The following is a 21,829-nucleotide window of genomic DNA, read 5'->3' as shown; positions in this document are numbered from 1 at the left end:
ATTTTGCAGCTTTTAAATTCTGACTTTACCTCATATTTGTAAGCACTACATCTCCATGTAAACGATAATCATAACATGTATGGAATCATTTTAAAGATAATTAAACAATCTTTGTGTGGTGCTAAGCAAAAACAAATTATTTGTAAAGAAAGATGAGAAATCATTGATAAAACTCAGACTTCCAAACTTTTTTTGAAGAGTTTACATATGAATATATATATATATATATATATATATATATATATATGGATCTAGGAACACTACCCCCAGGAAAACCACCCTCCGGATAACTACCACCCGGATAATTACCCCCCAGGAAAATTCCCCCCTAGGGCAATTACCCCCCGGACAACTACCCTCCAAGGGCAATTATCCTCCAGGGTAATTACCCCCTAGGACAACTACCCCCCGGACAACTACCCTCCTAGGGCAATCACCCCCAGGGCAATTCCCCTTAGGAAAACCACCCCCTGGATAACCACCCCTCGGATAACTACCCCTGGATAACTACCCCCCCCCCCTCCCGGATAACTACCCCCTGGATAACTACCCCCCCCCCCCGGAGAACTACCCCCTGGGTAACTACCCCCCGGAGAACTACCCTCTGGATAACTATCCCCCGGAGAACTACCCCCTGGGTAACTACCTCCCGGAGAACTACCCCCTGGGTAACTACCCCCGGATAATCACCCCCGGATGATTACCCCCCGGATAATTACCCCCGGATAATTACCCTCCGGATAACTACCCCCAGATAATTACCACCAGGATAATTATCCCCAGGTTAACTACCCCCTCCTCCGATAACTAGACCCCAGATATCTTCCACCCGGTAACTACCCCCTCCGATAACTAGACCCCAGATATCTTCCACCCGATAACTATACCCCCTCCGATAACTTCCCATGGATGATTACCCCGGATAAGTAGGCCTACAACTCCCCCTCCCCTATATAACTATCAAAAGGGAAATTACCCCCAGGACAGTGCACCACGTCAATTACCCCCCTGGATAACTACCTCCCGGGTCATTGCCCCCCCCCCCCCCCACTCTTACTTTTAATAAAAGAATATTACTACTACAGGAAACGAAGCTCTTTGTATCATTTGCCAGGAATCACGGAGATGCCATACTGATACTGCATCTTATGAAAACAACATCTTAAGGATTTACGATTTGTATCGTTTGCATTTAGGACGATTTATGTACAAGCTTAATTTCTCCCTTCTGTATTTTGACTCTATGTTCAGCAAAAACGAAACTGTCCCTGCATATCCTACCCGGTAATCCAGTAAATGTCAATGCCCTTAACCAAAACTATTTTTGCTAAATCTGTATTTTCTTTAATTTACTGTTCCGAAATTTCGGATTTCTCTTGATAGTAGTATAAAAGGAGTTTTAAGTTTGAATGCCTTTACCATTGAACTAAAGACATTTTGAAGAAATGTTACACTTCACTTTTTGCAATATTTTTTAAACCACAATCGTCTATCGTTTACCACAACTCCATGTAACACTTCTTTATTATGAGGAGCTTATATCTCATGCCTCACGTGCCCTGGTTTTGACCCATCATCTTCCTCTTCCCTCTCGCTTTTCTCTGTCCATGTACCGTGAAGGTAGTCTATTCCTGTCATTCATTTCTTTTGTTTTTCTTTGTCAGTGGCGCTCAGAAAAGACTTCGTGATAACGAAAATTTTGTCATAACCGTCTTCGTTACAAGCGAATTTTGTACCATAGACTTTAATTTTGGGACCAGAAGTTTTGCTTCGTTATAACGAAATTTCGTTATAACCGTGTTCGTTGTAACGGGAGTACACTGTATCTTTATTTGTGTACTTCGTCTCTGTCTTAATTTGCTTTCTTTGCATTGTTTCATCAATCTTTTAACTGTTTTACTATTATACCGTTAACGCTCATTTCAGAATTGCCCTACTGCATCATTGGGCATTAACAACGAGTATATCAAGGATGCGGGAAGAGATTGTCACATCCTTGGTATGATCACCGCAGAGCATTACCTCCCTTGACAATTACTCCTTATCAAAATTAGGCTCCAAACAATCACCCCTCTTGCAATAACTCCCCCCCCCCCCCCCAGAAAATTACGTCTCTCATTGTCATTTTCGAACAACATTTGCTATTTGAATTGAAAAAAACAACAACATTTTTTCATATCGTCTGGTTTTGCTCGAGACCTAACTTCAGGTTTTTAACATCTTTTGGGTGAGATAATTAGAAACCCCTTACGAAATATTAAAGAGCATGTTATTTCAAGAAGGATTCAAGTTTTTGTGAAAAAAATAGTCTTTAAATGGCCGGGATAAAACAGAGCAGCCCTAATGTAGAAAGGAATCTGTCAACTACAACTCTCTAGATCTATTCAAAAAGAGGGTGCAGGACAAAAGACTTCGTTAACAACTAGGGGTGTTTTGTTAAAAAGAAAAAAAAAGAAATATCGTTAAACTCGTAATATTTCACTCTTTTTAAACAGACTAGCTTATATTTGAACTGGATTTCCCCTTAAAGGGTCGAGAACATTTAATTTGAAATCTAGCACAATTCCACTTGTATGTAAAATAAGCTGTAATTTTACTCAAATGGCAGATTAGGGCACCGTTTGATAAAAGTTGCCAGTTATGACATCTTGTTAGTCTCTAATTATTTCAATAAAACCATGGGTTCTGCTTGATTGATAAGCTCGAGTCACTGACTTGTTACCATGGACCTGCTTTGATCGACCTACAACGATTGGCAATTGTGTGGAACTGACAGCTTGTCAGGACTGATAACTTTCATAAAACCGTGCCCGGATCCTATTAGAAACTATGGCTTTATATCGAAGGGTCCCTCGCTAATGTTAAGGGAATATGAATTGCAGTGATGAAATCAACTCTCCTTTTCTTATGTTTATCGTCTAATGTGTTATAATGGTAGAAAATGACAAGCCAAAAGAGTAAATGATGACAGTGTAAGAGAAAGGTGCATTAATGTAGGGCCTACATGAGCTTAGTGTTCTGATATGGTGTTTTGAACTTATGGAAAAATTACAACGGGTGTATGGTAACTATGGGGGGGGGAGGGTTGTCCAGTGGGTAAGTATCAGGAGGGGGCGGGGGGGGGGGTTCGGGGTATGGTTATGGGGGGTATCTCGGGGTGGTAATCCGGGTGGTAGTTATCCTGGGGGTAGTTATCCTGGGGGTAGTTATCCGGGGGGGGGGGGGGTAGTTATCCAGGTGGTAGTTATCCTGGGGGTAGTAATCCGGGGGGTAGTTACCCAGGGGGTAGTTCTCCGGGGGGTAGTTATCCAGGGGGTAGTTATCCGGGGGGTAGTTAACTGGGGGTAGTTCTCCGGGGGGTAGTTATCCAGGGGTAGTTATCCGGGTGGTAGTTATCTGGGGGTAGTTATCTGGGGGGTAGTCATCCAGGGGGGTAGTTACCTAGGGGGTAGTTATCCGGGGGTAGATGTCCTAGGGGTAATTGCCCTTGGGGGTAGTTGCCCTAGGAGGGTAGATGACCGGGTGGTAGTTGTCCTAGGGGGTAATTGCCCTGGAGGGTGATTGCCCTAGAGGGGTAGTTGTCCGGGGGTAGTTGCCCTAGGGGGGGGGGGGAATAGACTTGGGGGGTAATTATCCGGGTGGTAGTTATCCGGAGGGTAGTTGCCCAGGGGGTAAGTGCCCGGATACGGTCTTTAGAATCCCTTTTTCTTTTCTGAAAAACCTTGTCCACACTCTTCAATTTCAACTCTAATAACTTTTGAAAGGATAGTACTACTGCTTTGAAAGTTTGCATTAATTATGGACAAAATGTGTTAATGAGGCATGCTTAATTTCAGTTTAATCTGACAATCCCTTCATTGTTGTTATTCTGGTGGTTTACTTCCTGTTTTTTGTCCCATTCATCGTACAGCCAGCACGGTTTGATGAAGATTAAGCGCTTGAATAGACACTGTACTTCAGAGCCTCTTTTCTCAGTTCACACTTTTCCTGAGTTTGTGCTTTCTTTCCAATATTTAGATAGGTTAGGAGAGCCCATTTGATTTGAGTTATACATCATTTTAAAGCTTAAAGTCTGCTCTTTGAGAATATGTGACCTTGCACCTCAAAACAAACAAAAAGTCGCCAGACATGAATTTTTAGTTAAGGACATATTCTAAAAGAGCAGACTTTAAGCTTTGAAATGATGTATAACCCAAATCAAATGGACTCTCCTAACCTATCTAAATATTGAAAAGAAAGTACAAACTCAGGAAAAGTGTGAACTAAGAAAAGAGGCTCTGAAGTACAGTGTCTATTCAAGCGCTTAATCTTTACCAAACCGCGCTGGCTGTGCGATGAATGGGACAAAAAACAGGAAGTAAACCACCAGAGTAACGACAATGAAGGGATTATCAAATTAAACTGAAATGAAGCATGCCTCATTAACACATTCTGTCCATAGTTAATGCCAACTTTCTTCTTCTTCTTCTTCCGGGTGAAGTACTGACCTCTGGAAAGAGTATTTTCGTACTTTGTGCAGTGCTGAAACTAGTGTGCCACGCTGCATTGTTTGATGCTTTTGTTGTTGTTGTTGTTGTTGCAATTGATGTAATATACACTATAAAAAGTAAAAAGTGCTCTTTGTGCAAGTAAAATTAGCTCCTCTTCCAACTAGATTTATACGCAGTGTCACCCCGACCAGCTGCCTCCTAAACTGTTCGAGGGAAGAAGCAGCTGTCACACTGGTGGGGAGCTGGTTCCAGAAGAGTATGACACTTGGGAAGAAGGAGTTTTGAAAGCCAGAGGTCCTGCAGAATTGTTGTCGATATTGAGTAGGTCTTCGTCCAGATGACCGTGTTACCGGGTAGATGTAAGGTGGTTCAGGTGGAATAGCAATCAGTTGATGTAAGATGCGGAACAGCATGATGACTTTCAGCTGGGCCCTTCTTTCTGCAAGAGATTGCCATTTCAATGAGTGTAGCATTTCACTGACACTGTGTCGAGGGTGAAAGTCTCCCAGAGTAAACCTAGCGGCACGTCTTTGAACCATTTCAAGCTTCCTGATTTGGTCTTGGCAGTGAGGATCCCAGGCTGTTGATGCATATTCAAGGATAGGGCGGACATATGTCACATAGGCTTGTTCTTTTATTTTCTTGGGGCAGCCATGTAGGTTTCTCTGGAGGAATCCTCGTGTGCGGTTGGCCTTTTTACATGTGTTGTCTATATGTGTCTTCCAGCTTAGCTTTGAGTTGATATGTACTCCAAGGTGCTTAGCATTGTCCACAACTGGAAGCTTGACTCCATGAAGAGAATAAGAAGAATGGATGACATTTTTCACCTTGTTGGTCACTCTGAGGACTTCGCACTTGGATGGATTGAGGGACATCTGCCACTTGGTTTCCCACCCTTGGATGTTGGTAAGGTCTTCTTGGAGTCTGTCTGCATCCGTCTGTGAGCTAATGTGTCGGTAAAGGAGACAATCATCTGCAAACATTCGAAATTCAGACTGGACAAAACTTGGTAGATCGTTTATGTAGGCCAAGAAGAGGAGTGGGCCAAGTACTGTCCCCTGGGGCACACCAGAGATGACAGTAGCTGGGTGTGAGTTGGTTCCTTCAAGCACAACCTGTTGTTTACGATCTTGAAGGAAAGCTCTGATCCAACGAAGAAGGTTCCCCTGGATACCATACAAGGCTAATTTCCTCAGGAGTCTTTCATGTGGTACTTTGTCAAACGCCTTGGAGAAGTCTAATAATACTGCATCTATCTGCTGTTTATTGTCAAGTCCCTTGGCGAGGTCATGGACGGTCAACAGTAGCTGGGATTCGCATGAGTGGTGCTTTCGAAATCCATGCTGCTTCTTGGATAGGATATTGTTAGATTCCAGGTGGTTGATAATCTCTGAGAATATTATGTGCTCACGTGTTTTGCACACAAGTGAGTTCAAAGAGATTGGTCTGCTTTCAAAGCAGTAGCACTACCCTTTCAAAAGTTATTAGAGTTGAAAGTGAAGAGCGTGGACAAGGATTTTCAGAAATGAAAAAGGGATTCTAAAGACACCTCTAATCACACTATTCTACCAAAAATGTTCGAGATAAACTGCTAAAAAAACACACTTTCCTGCCCGTTTTATGATACCAAATTTTAGCATAATGTAAAACAAGACCCGCTCTTTCAGAAAATATGAAAAAGTCAAATTCGGCTAGGTTGACCTATTTCACTTATTTTCAGTCCTCACGCAAAATCAGTGTGTGCGACTTTATGTTCGTTTTGAGGTGCACAGTCACATATGGTCTTAACTAAAAATTCATGTCTGGCGGCTTTTTGTTTGTTTTGAGGTGCAGGGTCACATATTTAAATGTATCCAAGCATGCATGTTGAGATTTCACGTATTGGCTCTACGAAGAAATGAAGAAACAAAGTGGTAATGCATTTTTGGCAAATAAAACATGAGTTTATTCGACTCAAATTTTCGGCGTCCTACGCATTCTTTAGGAGTCTTGTCAATGACACGTTTATGCTTTATGCAATTTGGGTTCTTTTTCTTTCATTCTGTCGTTTTCACTTTTTATTGCATTTTTTTATCCCATTTGCATAGTTATGATCATAATATTTACAGCTCGATTAGAGGATACAGTAGAGAAGACTAGTGTGGTATATGTGAAATTACATAATTCTATTACTAGTATGCTGATGATACTCGGATTTATGTGTCACTGCCAAAAGTACGAGATCTGATGCAATGATTGTTCAGATTGAATCATGCTTTTGTACAATTCAAGATTTGTCTTTGCAAAATGTGAATCTGGGTTTTGCATGTAATATCTCGTATTTAATCCTCAACAACGTCTGGGGAGGGGTGCGTGCACCCCCTTTAATTTTGTAAACGCGTCCCCTCTTTACGGAATTCCTGGATCCGCCGCTGGATCCTGCCAATTAGACAATGATTCAAATGTAAACACAATAGGCCTACGTGCCAAATATGTCGAACATGAACATTGCTGCACGATCGTGCTGATCCGTGACCCGTGCATAACTGGGCTCCAATGACAGACGAAGACGGTGCTGCACGCATAGTCTGCAGCACATGCAGCAGTATCTCCGGTTCTGAGTTCCAAGTGGTATGTCTGCCAGCGGAGGAGAAAAACCTACATTTCGTCAGTTTAACATGCGAATAATCGTAGAAAATGTCGAAACCACTGGTAAATAATGAGATGGACCCTGAAATCGAAGACGGGCTATCTGGACAACAGCTGTTTGCCTGCGGTGATGGTCTTACATACAATGATTTTCTGATCCTACCAGGCTACATGGATTTCACATCAGATGAAGTGGATCTGCAGTCAAAACTGACAAAAAATATCACACTGAAGGCACCTCTGGTCTCTTCTCCCATGGATACCGTGACAGAGTCATCCATGGCAATTACAATGGCTTTATGTGGAGGTATTGGTATCATTCATCACAACTGCACTCCAGAATTCCAGGCAAATGAAGTCAGGAAGGTCAAGAAATATGAACAAGGATTCATCATGGATCCTGTGGTGCTGGGTCCAGATGCCACAGTTGGTGATGTGCTTGACTCAAAGCAAAGGCATGGCTTTTCAGGCATACCAATCACAGACTCAGGCAGGCTTATGGGAAAGCTGCTTGGTATCGTCACTGCCAGAGATATTGGTTTCCTGAAGTCAGAGAGTTATACCGAGCCTCTCAGTACTGTCATGACAAGGAGGGAGGACCTCGTGGTTGCCAATGCCAACGTCACCCTGAAGGAAGCTAATGATCTTCTTCAGAAAGCAAAGAAAGGTAAACTTCCCATCGTGAATGAAAAAGATGAGCTGGTGTCACTCATTTCACACACTGATTTAAAGAAGCACAGAGAGTTTCCCCTAGCATCAAAAGACTCCAAGAAGCAGCTTCTATGTGGGGCAGCCATAGGCACTAGAGAAGAGGACAAATGTCGATTGGAGCTCTTGATCCAAGCTGGAGTTGATGTGGTGGTCCTTGATTCTTCACAAGGTAACTCAATATTTCAGGTCAACATGATAAAGTACATGAAGGAAAAATATCCTTCTCTGCAGGTTGTTGGTGGTAATGTTGTAACTGTAGCCCAGTCAAAAAGCTTGATTCAGGCTGGAGTGGATGCTCTCAGGGTTGGCATGGGGAGTGGCTCAATCTGTATTACACAAGAAGTGATGGCTGTGGGGCGTCCTCAGGGCACGGCAGTATACAGGGTTGCCCAGTTTGCACGCAACTATGGCGTTCCCATCATTGCCGATGGAGGTATCGCAGCCGTGGGTCATATCACAAAGGCCTTATCTCTAGGGGCTTCTACAGTTATGATGGGAAGCCTTCTGGCAGGAACTACAGAAGCTCCGGGTGAATACTTCCTCTCAGACGGCGTCCGACTGAAAAAATACAGAGGCATGGGCTCTCTTGAAGCAATAGAGAAAAACAGCTCTTCAGCGAGCAGATACATGTACTTCAGTGAACGGGACAAGGTGAAAGTGGCTCAAGGAGTCTCTGGTTCTGTCGTAGACAAAGGATCCATCCAGAAGTTTGTTCCCTATCTCATCGCTGCTATCCAGCAAAGCTGCCAAGATATTGGGGTACGCAGTCTCATTAAGCTCAGAGAGAAGATGTATGCAGGAGAAGTCCGCTTTGAGAGAAGATCTCCTTCAGCTCAAGTGGAAGGTGGTGTTCACAGCCTTCATTCATTTGAAAAGCGCTTATTTTAGGATTGGACATCACCAGCTTTATACCGTGGGATGATTGACTAACTTTGTGTTTGAATCTTTTTTTTAACCTGTTTCCAACAAGTATGAATTGCAAAGTTTTTAGACTACTTATTGTGTCTGTCTATGTCTGTGCATATTTTTGTTACTTTGGTGCAAGGAATACGAAGTACATGTATACATTCTGTGATACAAATTGTTTCCTTCACTTTGTTCTAATCACCTAGTCTTGCGTTTACTGTGTATGTCCATTTTTAGCGATTTTCTCACGGTGTAATTTGACCAAAGAAAACAGTACAGAATTCCAGTCTGTTGTGAAGCATAACATGGTCCTAAGAGAACAGACTGCTGGTATTTTGTGAAACTAAGACCATTCTTCCTCAGTATTTACTTGTTTGAAAGAACTCTATGATTGGCTACCTGAAGAAGTCACCTCAATCTTTTGTTCCCCAGAAGTGCATGTTGAAATCTTTAAAGTTTGAAGCTCTGCTGATCTGACAAAAATGATCGCAAATTTGTTGCTATCAACAGTCCTTTGTGTATGTCATTTGTAGGTGACATAAAACGTAGCTCAATGCTATCAGTTGGCCAGATAACCCTACTGACCCTGTTGCTTGAGGTTCCAACAAGTACAAAGGAGTCAACATTAAATGTGCCTTTCTTTTAATAACATAATTATATCAGAAATGGTGGACTTTGCATTGTTTGCGCTGTGATTTGAGTTTGCTAACTTGACATTCTATTGTGTTTTTGTATATACCGATATATTATATGTGTGTGTGTGTGTGTGTGTTTTGTGTTCCATTTTCCCTTACATTTACCGTCACATTAATGCCCATGTGAGGAACCTGTCCTTCATTTCCGGATAAAATTAACCGTTATTTCTATTCGCGTATGTAGGTTGAAAACAAATATGAGAGCAATCGATCTTGTAAATGATAATAATATAAACAAACAAACAAACAAGATCTAACTTCAGGTTTCTATCATTTATTGATGATGAGATAATGAGAAACCTCCTATGAAATGTGAAAGATCATGTGATTTCAAAAGGTGATAAGATGATTTTTTCTTTTACTCAAATATACCATGAAATGAAAGTTATGAAATTTATTTTCTTAAATATATAGTCTAGTGGGATTTGGGGAAAATATGACTGTTAGAGGCATTTTTTAGTAAAAGTTGGGAACCGATCTATTTTGTATAATTCAAGTACGCTGAATCCAAAAATTCCGGTTCCCAAGCGGAATTTTGAGTCTAAGAGCATCTAATTTGCATAAACAAAATGGCCGCCAATCCATTGCTTTTTAAGGTGATTCGATAGTCTAATTTTCATAAAATCTCCATAGACGTGCACGTCTATGGAGATTTTATGAAAATTAGAACCGGTCTTGATACAATGATAACTATCATCAGAATTATGATTCAGATTCATATATTGCAGCAATGCGTCGAAGAATCTAGAACCCCTGCCAGTATTGTATCCTCTCGTATACCAATTTGCATAGATATTTGCATAAGTGTTATTCAATTCTTTTGAATTGATTGATTGCAGGACGTGCTTTGATTGGACTCTGACGACACCACATACTTTTTTTTTTGCCCGATAACTTGTTAAAATTATTAAAAACAGAAGTGAACAAGTAGGTATAACTATTATACATGTGCATATACGGTAATGCATTGCTGTATCAGCGGCTACTCCTAATTTGCATATGTCACTTCTTAATTTGCATATGTAAGTGATAGTTGTGAATAATTGATAACCTAGCTATTGTCTCTGCATCTTAATTTCTGAAATCATTACTATTTTTACATGCAAAAAGTATTATTATTACCAAATATGTAATATATTTACCAATTTTTTAATGCATATTTACCACCAAAACAAGGTCTTGCTATCAAAGTTGTCAGGCAATCACATCACCATACATTGCTATATAGATTAGTGCAAGGTCACTTTATATTTCCCTGTACTTTGTCTACAGTGTTTACTATTTATCGACCGCACTGGACATCCGCACGGTACGGAGCACGTACACGTTTGCATGTACGTGTAGGGTCTGTGTACAGCACGTTACTTCTGACCAATCCATTTTGATAATGCGAGCCCAAGTGCGAAAAAAAAATGGAGGGGCAAGTTTGTAATTTTGCCCACCCCCCCCCCCCCTGCAATTCCCGAGACGAGAAGATTTTCTTGCTTTTTTTGTCAGAAAAAAAAAAGGTTCACCCCCATAAAAAACATTGGAAGGGCAAGCATAATTTTGCCCCACCCCCACCCCCATAATTGATAATTAGTGAGATGAGAAGATTTTCTTGCTTTTTGACATAAAAAAGTTGCCTCCATAAAATGTTTGAGTGGTAAGCGCACCATATCTGCCCCACCCCACATGATTATGATTCCCGAGATGAAAAGATTTTCTTGCTTTTTTTTTGTTGTTTTGGTAGATATCTGTCCAATTATTTCACCCAAAGTGTGCACAAGATGGCAGGTTGCTGAATTTCAATTCTAAAAAAGCAAAGTCTCAGATCTCTCGTGTGGGAGGGGTATACCTCCTCCCATACCTTCCCCCGTTCGATCTATTTTCCATGTACTTAATACACCTATAGATTGACAGATTTACAAAATTTAATGTTTCATCGAAATGCACCAAATCTGTCTTAATTAAAAAAAAAAACACGCAAAAGTTCCGTCGTGTGGGAGGGGATACTATCTCCTTTCAATTAACAATTAACCCTTTCCCAAATGGCGTAGCCAATGGAGAGGAGGAGGGGCGATGGGGCAATCGCCCCCCCCCCCCCCCAGATTTTGACCGGGGATTTGGAAGGCGGAAAAAATATAATCGAATATGGGAGAGATATCTTCTTACCACCCTCCCATTGCATTGTCCCTTCTATAGACTTAGACTATGACTATAGACTTAGACTGTTAGACAATATTCTGATTTTCCACAAAAAGTGTGCTTCAGATCGCTTTATTTCAATTCTAAAAACTCAAAAGCTCCGTCGAGCGGGAGGGGGATACCCCTCCCACATCCTCCCCCTAAGCTCTATTTGTAATACCTCACTATTCTTTATACATACACAGTGATGATGCACAGTCGGAATAAGAGCCATTAACATTAGTGGTCTTTCACCTGGAAAAAAAAAACAAACTTTTTGTTTAAATTATTATTTTCTGGAGAGGGCTGAAAAATAATTAAAGTACAGTTGTATTGCACCGAAAGTTTGCACCACATCGCTGAATTTCAGGTCTGAAAATACAAAGTCATCTTCGTTTGGGAGGAGAAATGCCCCTCATGTTCACCCACGTGTGCATACTTTTTTCTGTTTGATTGCTTTATAACAGACAGTGTTCATATATTCAGTGTAAGAATTAACGCAAGAAGTTTATTTAAAATTGCACCATTTTATAGGCAAATTGTTTAATAATGATTTACATCAATGTACTGCTACCTTAGTGGGACTGTTTCAAGTCGATAAAACACGCAAAAACCTGCATCAAATTGCACCATTTACAACATCAAAATGCAAAAAGTTCTCACCGTCGGAGGGGGACACCCCCTCCCACATCCCCCCCTCGCTCACTCCGCTCGCTCTTGTTTCGTCGCGTTCATGATATTCAGTGTAAATACAAAAACAGGATGTTTATTTTGATGATACTACAATGTATTTTATAGGCAAGTTGTTCAATAACAATATACATAAAAATATGCTGCTACCTTAAACAAGTGGGACTGTTTCAAGTCGATAAAACAAGCAAAAACATGCATCAAATTGCACCATTTACAACATCAAAATGCAATTTCAGTTCTCACCGTGCTATAGGGGGGACGACCCCTCCCACCCCCCCCCCCCCCCCCCCCCCCCCCCGCCCTCGCTCGCTCCGGTTGCTCGGGCTCGGTCGCGTTCATGACATCAGTGTAAGAATTAATACAAGAAGTTTATTTAAATGATATCATTTTTATCATAGGCACATCGTTCAATAACACTTTACATCAAAATGTACTACTACCTTAAGCAAGTGGGACTGTTTCATGTCGATAAAACACGCAAAAACCTGCATCAAATTGCACCATTTACAACATCAAAATGAAAAAAAGTTCTCACCGTCGGAGGGGGGACAACCCCCTCCCACACCCTCTCCCCTCGCTCCCTCCTCTCGCTCTTGCTTGGTCGCGTTCATGACATCAGTGTATAATTAAAACAGGAAGTTTATTTGGATGATACTTTTTTATATGCAAATTGTTCAATAATAATCTAGAGCTACATCAAAATATACTGCTACCTTTAAAAACAAGTGGGACTGTTTCAAGTCGATAAAACAAGCAAAAACATGCATCAAATTGCACCATTTACAACACCAATATGCAAAAACCTCTCACCGTAGGAGGGGGACACCCCCCTCCAAATTGCACACCCTCCCCCTTGCTCCCACTTCTCGCTCTTGCTTGGTCGCGTTTTTTCATTTTTTTTTTTTGATTTTCATTCTTCTTCTTTCTTCTTTTTCAACAAAAACATAACACAAGATAAACAGGTTTTACATCATAAACAAAGAACATTTGTCTTTGCAATTGATAAATGGTATTAATAAACATAAACAAGCGTTTATGATATTCAGTGTAAATAATAAACAACAGGAAGTTTATTTTGATGATACTATTTTATAGGCAAAATGTTCAATAGTAATCGACATCAAAATATACTGCTACCTTAATAAAACAAGTGCGACTGTTTCAAGTCGATAAAATAAGCAAAACATGCATCAAATTGCACCATTTACAACATCAAAATGCAAAAGGTTCTCACCGTGGGAGGGGGGACAACCCCATCCCACACCCTCCCCCTTGCTCGCAGCAGTTCGATCGGGCTCGGTCGCTTAACAGCCCCCCCCCCCCCCCCAAAAAAAAAAAAAAAAAAAAAAAGAAAAGAAAAAAAGATGAAATCCTAGCTACGCCGGTGCCCTTTCCCTGCTTGGTTTCCCTAAAACCCCTAAAAGTCTGGGGATTGAGAGCTTCCTGACTTCCAAATGTCTGTCCAAAATATCTCGTTACGTTAGTGTCAAAACGCACCCGCCCCCCCCCCCCCCCCCCCCTTGAAAAAAAGCTGGTGACGCCCCTGTATCTGGCAATACGAATAAACACATGTTTTAATGCATTCAATACAAAACAAAGAAATTGATGCTTCCGCCGAGGGTTGTTTGACGGACCATTCTGGTCACCTTGATCTCACTATCATTTTGGTTTAACACGAATTCCATAAATTGAGTATATGAATATAAGAACGACCCAAGTCCAATTTTTGGCCAAATTCAGTTTGACATGGGAAATTGTAGCTTATGCATGGACTCATCTTGTGTGTAAATGATAAATCCTAATTACCCCGGGAAGTGCCTGAAATGAATGAGTTAAATCTTATATTAATGTAAGAATGAAGGACTTGGGTCATTCTTACATTCATATAATAGCGCCCTCTCTCATCCTTCTCCCATCTCTATAGCAGAATATCATGTATATGAATCAAAGAACGACCCAAGTCCATATGAATCAAAGAACGACCCAAGTCCACCACACAAAATGGCCTCTCCACAATTAATGTAAATGTTAATTGTCATAATAATATACGTTCTAATTTGTATATACAATGTTGCCTTCCCATCACAGTTAAATAGAATATTATTGGACAAATAAAAAAGATACGAAGTTTTTTTAGTTTACTCGAAATGATCTTCCATGGACTTGGGTCGTTCTTATATTCATATACTCAATTGTTACCATTGTCATGGCAAACTTACCGGTACGCATTATGTTGCTCTGAATACGAGTGAAGAGCCTTGCCATCTGAGAATAAAGAAAGGTCATTTGTACCAACGTGCACATGAGCTAATTACGAACTGGCTTATTCTACGAGCTTAACTTCCCAATTGATCCTTCTCCAGTCTTAAATATATGAAATATAATTTCCTCTAACGGACTTACATACAATGTAATTTTGTTTACTTGTTGGGGCATCAGTAATGTTTGTTGTAGATTAATGATGGTTTTCTTCGACTTTCAAGAAAAAGTATATAATATATATATATATATATATATATATATATATATATATATATGATTACCATCCTCTGGTTAGCTGAGAAATAGAATTCCCGCCCTGATGCTACAGATTTGCATATTGGAACAATACAATAATTGCACACGAACAAAATGGCACTGATCGATGACATTTTCCACCCCCCCCCCCCATTAAATTGGAGTCATGATTCGCGTAGAGAGAGTTTATATCGATTCGTTTTGCGCATGTCGATGTACTAAAACATATTTTCATTAACAATTTTATGGCAATATTGAAGCTATTTTGTATGTATTATGCAAAGTTGATCAAGGCACATGCTGAATAGATGTGATAGATTAGATGTTTTTATGAATGGTAAACCAGTACAACAACTGTATAGGCCATGTTAAATACTTCGGTTTCATTGTTGATAATAAATTGAAATGGGATGTTCATATCGAGAATTTATGTAAAAAAGCAGGGAAATTAGTGAAGTATTTAGGCAGACTTCGTCATTTCATCAATGAATCTAATCTGAAATTGATTTATCAGTCGATTATCTTACCACTTTTTGATTATGCTGATATTATATTTGAGTCAAGTTATAAAAAGTATCCTTCAAAATCGCGCTGGGCGAATTATCATGAAAACAAACCCTTATGAACATGTGTCTAATTTACAAATTCATTCTTATTTGAGATTGGTCTTCTCTTGAATCCAGACGTAGGAAGCATTTCAACATGTTTGTATTTCAATCAACTCATAATATGTTATCCTTATCTATGAATGATATATTCCAGCCTTCCCGTTACTCATTTCTCTTCGTAACGCAGGTAACATTCTTCTCCCAAAGCTTCGTACTGATTATTGTAAAAGAACAACACATTTTATAGGGGATCAATGCAATACAATGCACTGCCTTATACCTTGAAATTGACCTCAAGTCCAGATATATCTTTAAAGGGATTAGAAAATTGCGTTTCTGATTTTACGTGACTATTGTTTATGTAACGTGTAGTTGTATATTCCGCATTCAGTTTCGTTCTCTGTTGAATGTACGTTGGTCTTTTTTTTTGTGCGTGTGTGTATGTGTGTTTATATTTCATCATCGAAGTTCATCATTGTATATAATTCACAGCTGAAATACTTCTCTGAATTTCTGTATTTTCTTCTTACAAATAACTACGTAGATGCCTGTTTTTTTGTTTGTTTGTATATTTACCATCGAAGTTTATAATTGTATATAATTCACAGCTGATATATTTCTCTGAATGTTTGTATTTTCTTCCTATGTAACTATATTGTTTGTTTATATTTCTCATGTAAGGGACCCCTCTGTAAAACAGCGCTGTTACAATAACAGAGCTGAGTAGGGTCATCCCTCCGTTGAAGGTCTGTTTTATGCAATATATCTTTGTTTTGTATATCTTTTTAATGACGGAAAATAAATACAATACAATACAATACCCGCTGTATGCTAAAGGATTAGAACCAACGCTTGCTGTCGGGCGAAAGCTCGGTGGTCTAGTAGAAATGACGCCTGTCCGGTGATCGGGAGGTCGTAGGTTCGAATCCTGCTCGAGTATGTACGCCCATGATTTTTTACCATGGCTGCTACTAAAACACTGATCAATTCAGTGCATATTTACGTTTTGCCGATTTGGAACGTTGTGCTTTTGCATTCGTCGCAGCTGAATACCAAAATTCAGAGCGTTACGTAACTGACCCGGTGTGAAACTCATTGTTTTGTACAAGTCTACTTTTAAGTTCAGGCCTGTGGCCTTGCATTCGGCTCGGTTCATGCTACCGATTTGACTCGGTCTTGATAAATGCCATTACGGATTCCAACAGCTCTCTTTATGACCATATTATTTGCAGAATGTTGAGTTGTCACGGATGTGTATTATGTATTCATTGTTCATTTAAAACATAGCTCTGGGATCGCCACTCTGGTTTCCCTCACGGTATTCCTATTATCGATTTGACATCTTTGCTGTGGAGCCATCTGGCATATTCTAATTAAGTATCTGTCGTTCCCTCGCTGGTTTGTCACATGTTTGTTGGGTTTTTTATCATTAAATGTACGCTCATTATGTGATTATGTTTGTGTAATGGAAATAAGTCAAACATCTTATGGTAATTTCAGTGAAATTCTGCATAAATTTATAACATAGTGCGAGGGATCTCGTGAGACAATCCTGTGTATCAGCATGTACCCTGTTCAGTCCGACATTGTTTGCATTGTTTGGATTGTCTACACATGCTATTGTTATCATTTCGGAAGCCCACTGAGACACTTCACGTATCCTTGTCTACTTGTGTGTGTTCCATGTTTGTCTTCTTCAATGTTACTGAGTATTCTCGTCTACTTTCTCTTTTCCATTTTTCGTTCTACTCCGCAGGGTTAGCTTGTTCTGATTCTGACGCCGTTCATGTCCGTCAATTTCTCTCGTATTCTGCCACATTTCTTTGGCTGGTTATTTCCTCTTATCACGAATTGATTCATGTCACTATAGTTTTATATGTAAAGCTGATTCTAATACATACCTTTCCCCCCGCATCTTTAATGGCTGATTTATATTACATGAATGCGCCGTTTCATTCCGTTTCAAATAATGACCTCTTTGAAGTATTTAGGCATACAATGTCTGAATCTGGTTCATTTAGTGGGACAGATAGTACACGAATTACCCCTTATGATAAACTTGTCGCTGATAATTTGAATTCTGATTTAACTCAGAATGTTTTGTGTAATTATATCACTGTGAACCAATGTAAAGATAATTATGTACACTAATTTTTTTTTTCTAAAGATACGTTTTCCTTGCTGCATTTGAATATAAGGGGTATAAGTAAGCATTTCGATGAGTTTAGATTTTTACTGGAATCTGATATGAATCAGCCATTTTTAGTCATTGGACTAAATGAAACTTGGTTAACTTCTAATTCTGGAAATTCTTTTGCAGTTGATGGGTATAATATGTTTGCCAATAACAGACCAGATACGAGTGGTGGAACTGTCGCGTTGTATGTATATATCACATACTTTTGAATGTACTATTCTTGATAATATTTCTAGAATGGATAATTTTGTCGAATCACTTTTTCTAGAAATTTGTGTCCAAGGAAATAGAAATATTGTGGTAGGCATATTGTACAGACCACCCAACTCAAGCATCAAAGATTATTTTTTATTCATCTTTCAGATTTGGCGCAATCCCCGGATTTTCGAAATGAGGACTGCTTTTTACTCGGTGATTTTAATATTGATTTATTGAAACTAGATAATGATGATATTTCAAATGAGTTTCTCCAAACATTTTTGTCTTCTTCGTTTCTTCCGCTCATTTCAAAACCTACACGTGCAACAGATCACTCTGCTACCCTTATTGATAACTTTTTTGCAATGTTACTAACCCCTCCCCGATTCTGTTATAATTCTTTTAGATATGACTGATCATTTTCCAATTATGATTTATTTTACTCCTAAAGCCTCACCTAACATTGTTAAATCTTCTGTATTTCCTTCATTTAGCCGCAGAGTGTCGAATGAAAAGCTAGCTAGTTTGGACGCGGCCCTTGATAATACTGACTGGTCGAGAGTGTTAGATAGTGATGATATTAATTTGTTGTTTGATAATTTTATGGAAAGTTTTAATTACCACGTGGACGAAATAATCCCTAAAAAAAAAGAATAAATCGGCTTACAAAAAGACACCTATAATAGGTTACCGTGGATTTCAAAATCTCTTCTCCGTTCTATTAATAGGAAAAAAATCGATTATACTATACAAATACAAAATGAACAGAAATGAGTTATCTAAGAATAAATATACATCTTATAAAAAATATTACACTAAGTTGTTATTATTGAGATATAAGTTTGATATGAAAAATACTTGGAAGGTTTTAAAACAGGCTATGGATGTTTCTAGTAAAAATTCTGATATTGATACAAAGAAGAATGATGAAATAATTCCTGACTATGCTGGTGCACTTGAGGTTATACTGGGCAACATTGCGCCTCTAAAGGCGTAGACAGTGACACTGACTGGCTCCTTTACAGAAGCAATTTTGCTGCAGTCATGGATCAAATAAGCACCACATAGGTGCAACATTATACCTATATAATATGGCACAAAATCGCACCCTCAAGAGAGGCTACAATCTTGGAACTTAGGGTGCTTCTTTGCACCCTCACGAAAGGTGTAAAGTTGCACCAAAAGTAGAGGCAAGAGAGGGTGCAAAGTTGCGCCGAAAATTAAAGGGAGAAAGATCGCACCCTCGAGAAAGGTGCAACTCGGCACCAATTAGTGTGGGTGGAAAGATGCACCCTCAAGAAAAGGGTGAAACTTAGCACCACTTAGTGTGGGTGGAAATATGCACCCAAGGGAAGAACTTCGCACCCTCAATAAAGTGTGCAATGTTGCACCCTCTATGGAGGGGCAAAGGTGCACCCACAGGGTGCAAAATTATACCATTGCACCATGGTGCTACTAAAATTTTTTGCACCAATTTCTTGAGGGTGCAAGATAACACCCATAGGGAGCCACCAGTGTGACATCACTTTGCACCCTTAAAAGGTGCAAGAATGAATCATTTTTTCTTAGTGTGTACCTTGATCGGCATCGCTCCTGCTTCCTTCCCGATAATTTTGGACATGTCCAAAATATTCGAGTAGGAAGCCCGAACACCAACAGCTCGGGTAGTGATCGAGAAGAGATAGAGCTGATCGGGAATCGGTCGTACAGAAATCTAGTGTGGTCGGGACGGATTTTCCCCCGAGCTCAGTTCCCGATCATCTCGAGTTATACTCGAATGCTACACGATTGATTTCAGATCATCTCGATCCAGGATTCATCAGTTTCATGAATAATTCGACCGCTATACGACCGATACAGGACTGCTATCGATTGATACTCGACTAAACTCGATTACGCTTCGACCGGCACTCGATCAAATACCGAGCACTTTTGACAGTGGTTGCAGCATGTGCAGACGTACTTTCTTAGTACTCATTTTTTGTTCAGGTATTAAGAAAAATTACATGCAGTCCTTGGTCACGTTAAAAAGTTAAATGTCGTCAGTATGTTCAGCCACTCCTGGCCAACTGAAGAAAAGAAAAGGGCCACGAAGAGAGAAAAGACAACAAACCCTAAACAGCAGACTTGGCAGAATTAGACTCTCCAGACAAAAATACCAGAAGAAAGGAAACACGACTGAAACTGAAAAAAAAAAAAAAAAAATCGGTATTCTGGCAATATGACTATAACGTGAAAGGAGATTTTCTAGATCATTTACTTTACTTATAGACTGAGAAAAATGTTTCTTGGATTCTTTTGCTAGCTTGTGTGTTTCAAAGTTGAAGTTGGTTACGTTGATATAAAATCTATTTCTTACGCTGACGTGTTAAAACAGCAGTTGTAACGTAGATTCATAAATGCTCAGTGTCTTACTTTACTTCTATTTACGTAGATGTTACACTTTTGCTTCGCTTGATAAGGTTTTGGTTATTGAGAGTTGTATGTACATTGCTTAAAGTCCACCTTGATATCGATTGGCTGGGATGTGTTGACAAAAAAAAAAAACAACAACCAAGATTTTCATCATTTTTTGCCATTATGAAATGATATATTGTTTTATTTTCGTAATAATATGTGACCGTGCATCACAAAACGAACATAAAGTTGCACCCCTTGACTTTAAGAGGACTAAAAAAAGGTGAAATAGGTCAACCGAGTCAATCTTGAGTTTTTCATATTTCATGAAAGAGCTATCCTTCTTCTATGGTATCCTTAAGTTTGGGATCATAACATGAATGGGAAAGTGCGTTTTGAGCAGTTTTGCTACAACCCTTTTTTTTGGGAGAGTAGAATGATCAGCTATGTCTTAGAGGCCCCTTTTCATTTCTTGAAATCCTTTTCTTACTTTTCACTTTCAAGTCTAACAAATTTTAAAAGGATAATGCTACTGCTTTGAAAGTTGGCATTAATTATGGTCAGAATGTGTGAATAGAGCATATTCAATTTCACTTTAATTTGATAATTTCATCATGGTTGTCGCTCCGGTTGTTTACAACCTGTGTTTTGTCCCTCTCATCACAAAGCCAGCACGTCTTAGTAAAGATTAAGCGCTTGAATAGACGCTGTACTTCAGAGCCTCTTTTTTCAGTTCACACGTTTCCAGAGTGTGTGCTTTCTTTCCAGTATTTAGATTGGTTAGGGGAATCCATTTGAATTGAGTTATACATCATTTTAAAGCTTAGAGTCTGCTCTTTCAGAATCTACCCTTAACTAAAATTTCATACTTGGCGACTTTTTGTTTGTTTTGTGGTGCAGGGTCACATGTACTCTGTTCCACATATTAGCACACTTCATGAATTTAGAAATCAATATGATGCATGTATTTTCTTTTACACACTCTTGGGCCTATACTTTATTAATGAATACATATATATTTTTCATTCACTTTTTCATTCTTTAACAATGAGAACAATAATGACAAAGATAAAACGACTCATTAGGGTTGTAGAACAGTCAATTTCTTTCAACTCTATATTATGATGCATTTATGGGCATATAGGCCTATGTTTCATTTTAGATCAATTTAATTTCAGCCCACCTATGTAATGCACTTACGAAGCTTGGAGGTTTGACTTTTTTTTTTCAATGAGACATCAAACTTAGATTTGCTATTCTTCTTATATATCATATTAGTGGAAAAATGAGCAAAGAAAATAGGATTCCATCGGGATTTGAATCCGAGACATCGGGATTGCTAGCCTGGTGCTCTACCGAATGAGCTATAGAAAGCCCTAGTTCAGTGCTCGTCCCAGAAACCCTTAATTCTCAATGCTCGGATTTTCAGAAGCTATAGCAGTGTGTTTGTGTGTGACATACACGCGCACACTTAAACCTGGCATAAACCTGAAGGATAATTTAACTTGGGGATGAATGCGAGGGATCACCGGAGTGATGCAGCTTTCTGATATGTAACAAATAAAGACAGAATTAACTGACCAGAAAAAATATAAATTATTAGTGGAAAAATGAGCAAAGAAC

General features: G+C 39.4%; 1 pseudogene; it reads left to right on the top strand.

The window, feature by feature from the left end:
* Positions 1-7,166: 7,166 nt before the first annotated feature.
* LOC139714512 (inosine-5'-monophosphate dehydrogenase 1b pseudogene) lies at positions 7,167-9,166 on the top strand (annotated as a pseudogene).
* The last annotated feature ends 12,663 nt before the right edge of the window (positions 9,167-21,829 follow it).

This window comes from Diadema antillarum, unplaced genomic scaffold (assembly GCF_040938485.1).
Source record: "Diadema antillarum isolate AM-2024a unplaced genomic scaffold, OU_Dant_1.0 seq00002303_RagTag, whole genome shotgun sequence".
Classification (NCBI taxonomy): Eukaryota; Metazoa; Echinodermata; class Echinoidea; order Diadematoida; family Diadematidae; genus Diadema; species Diadema antillarum.
This window is presented reverse-complemented; position numbering and strand designations above follow the sequence as displayed.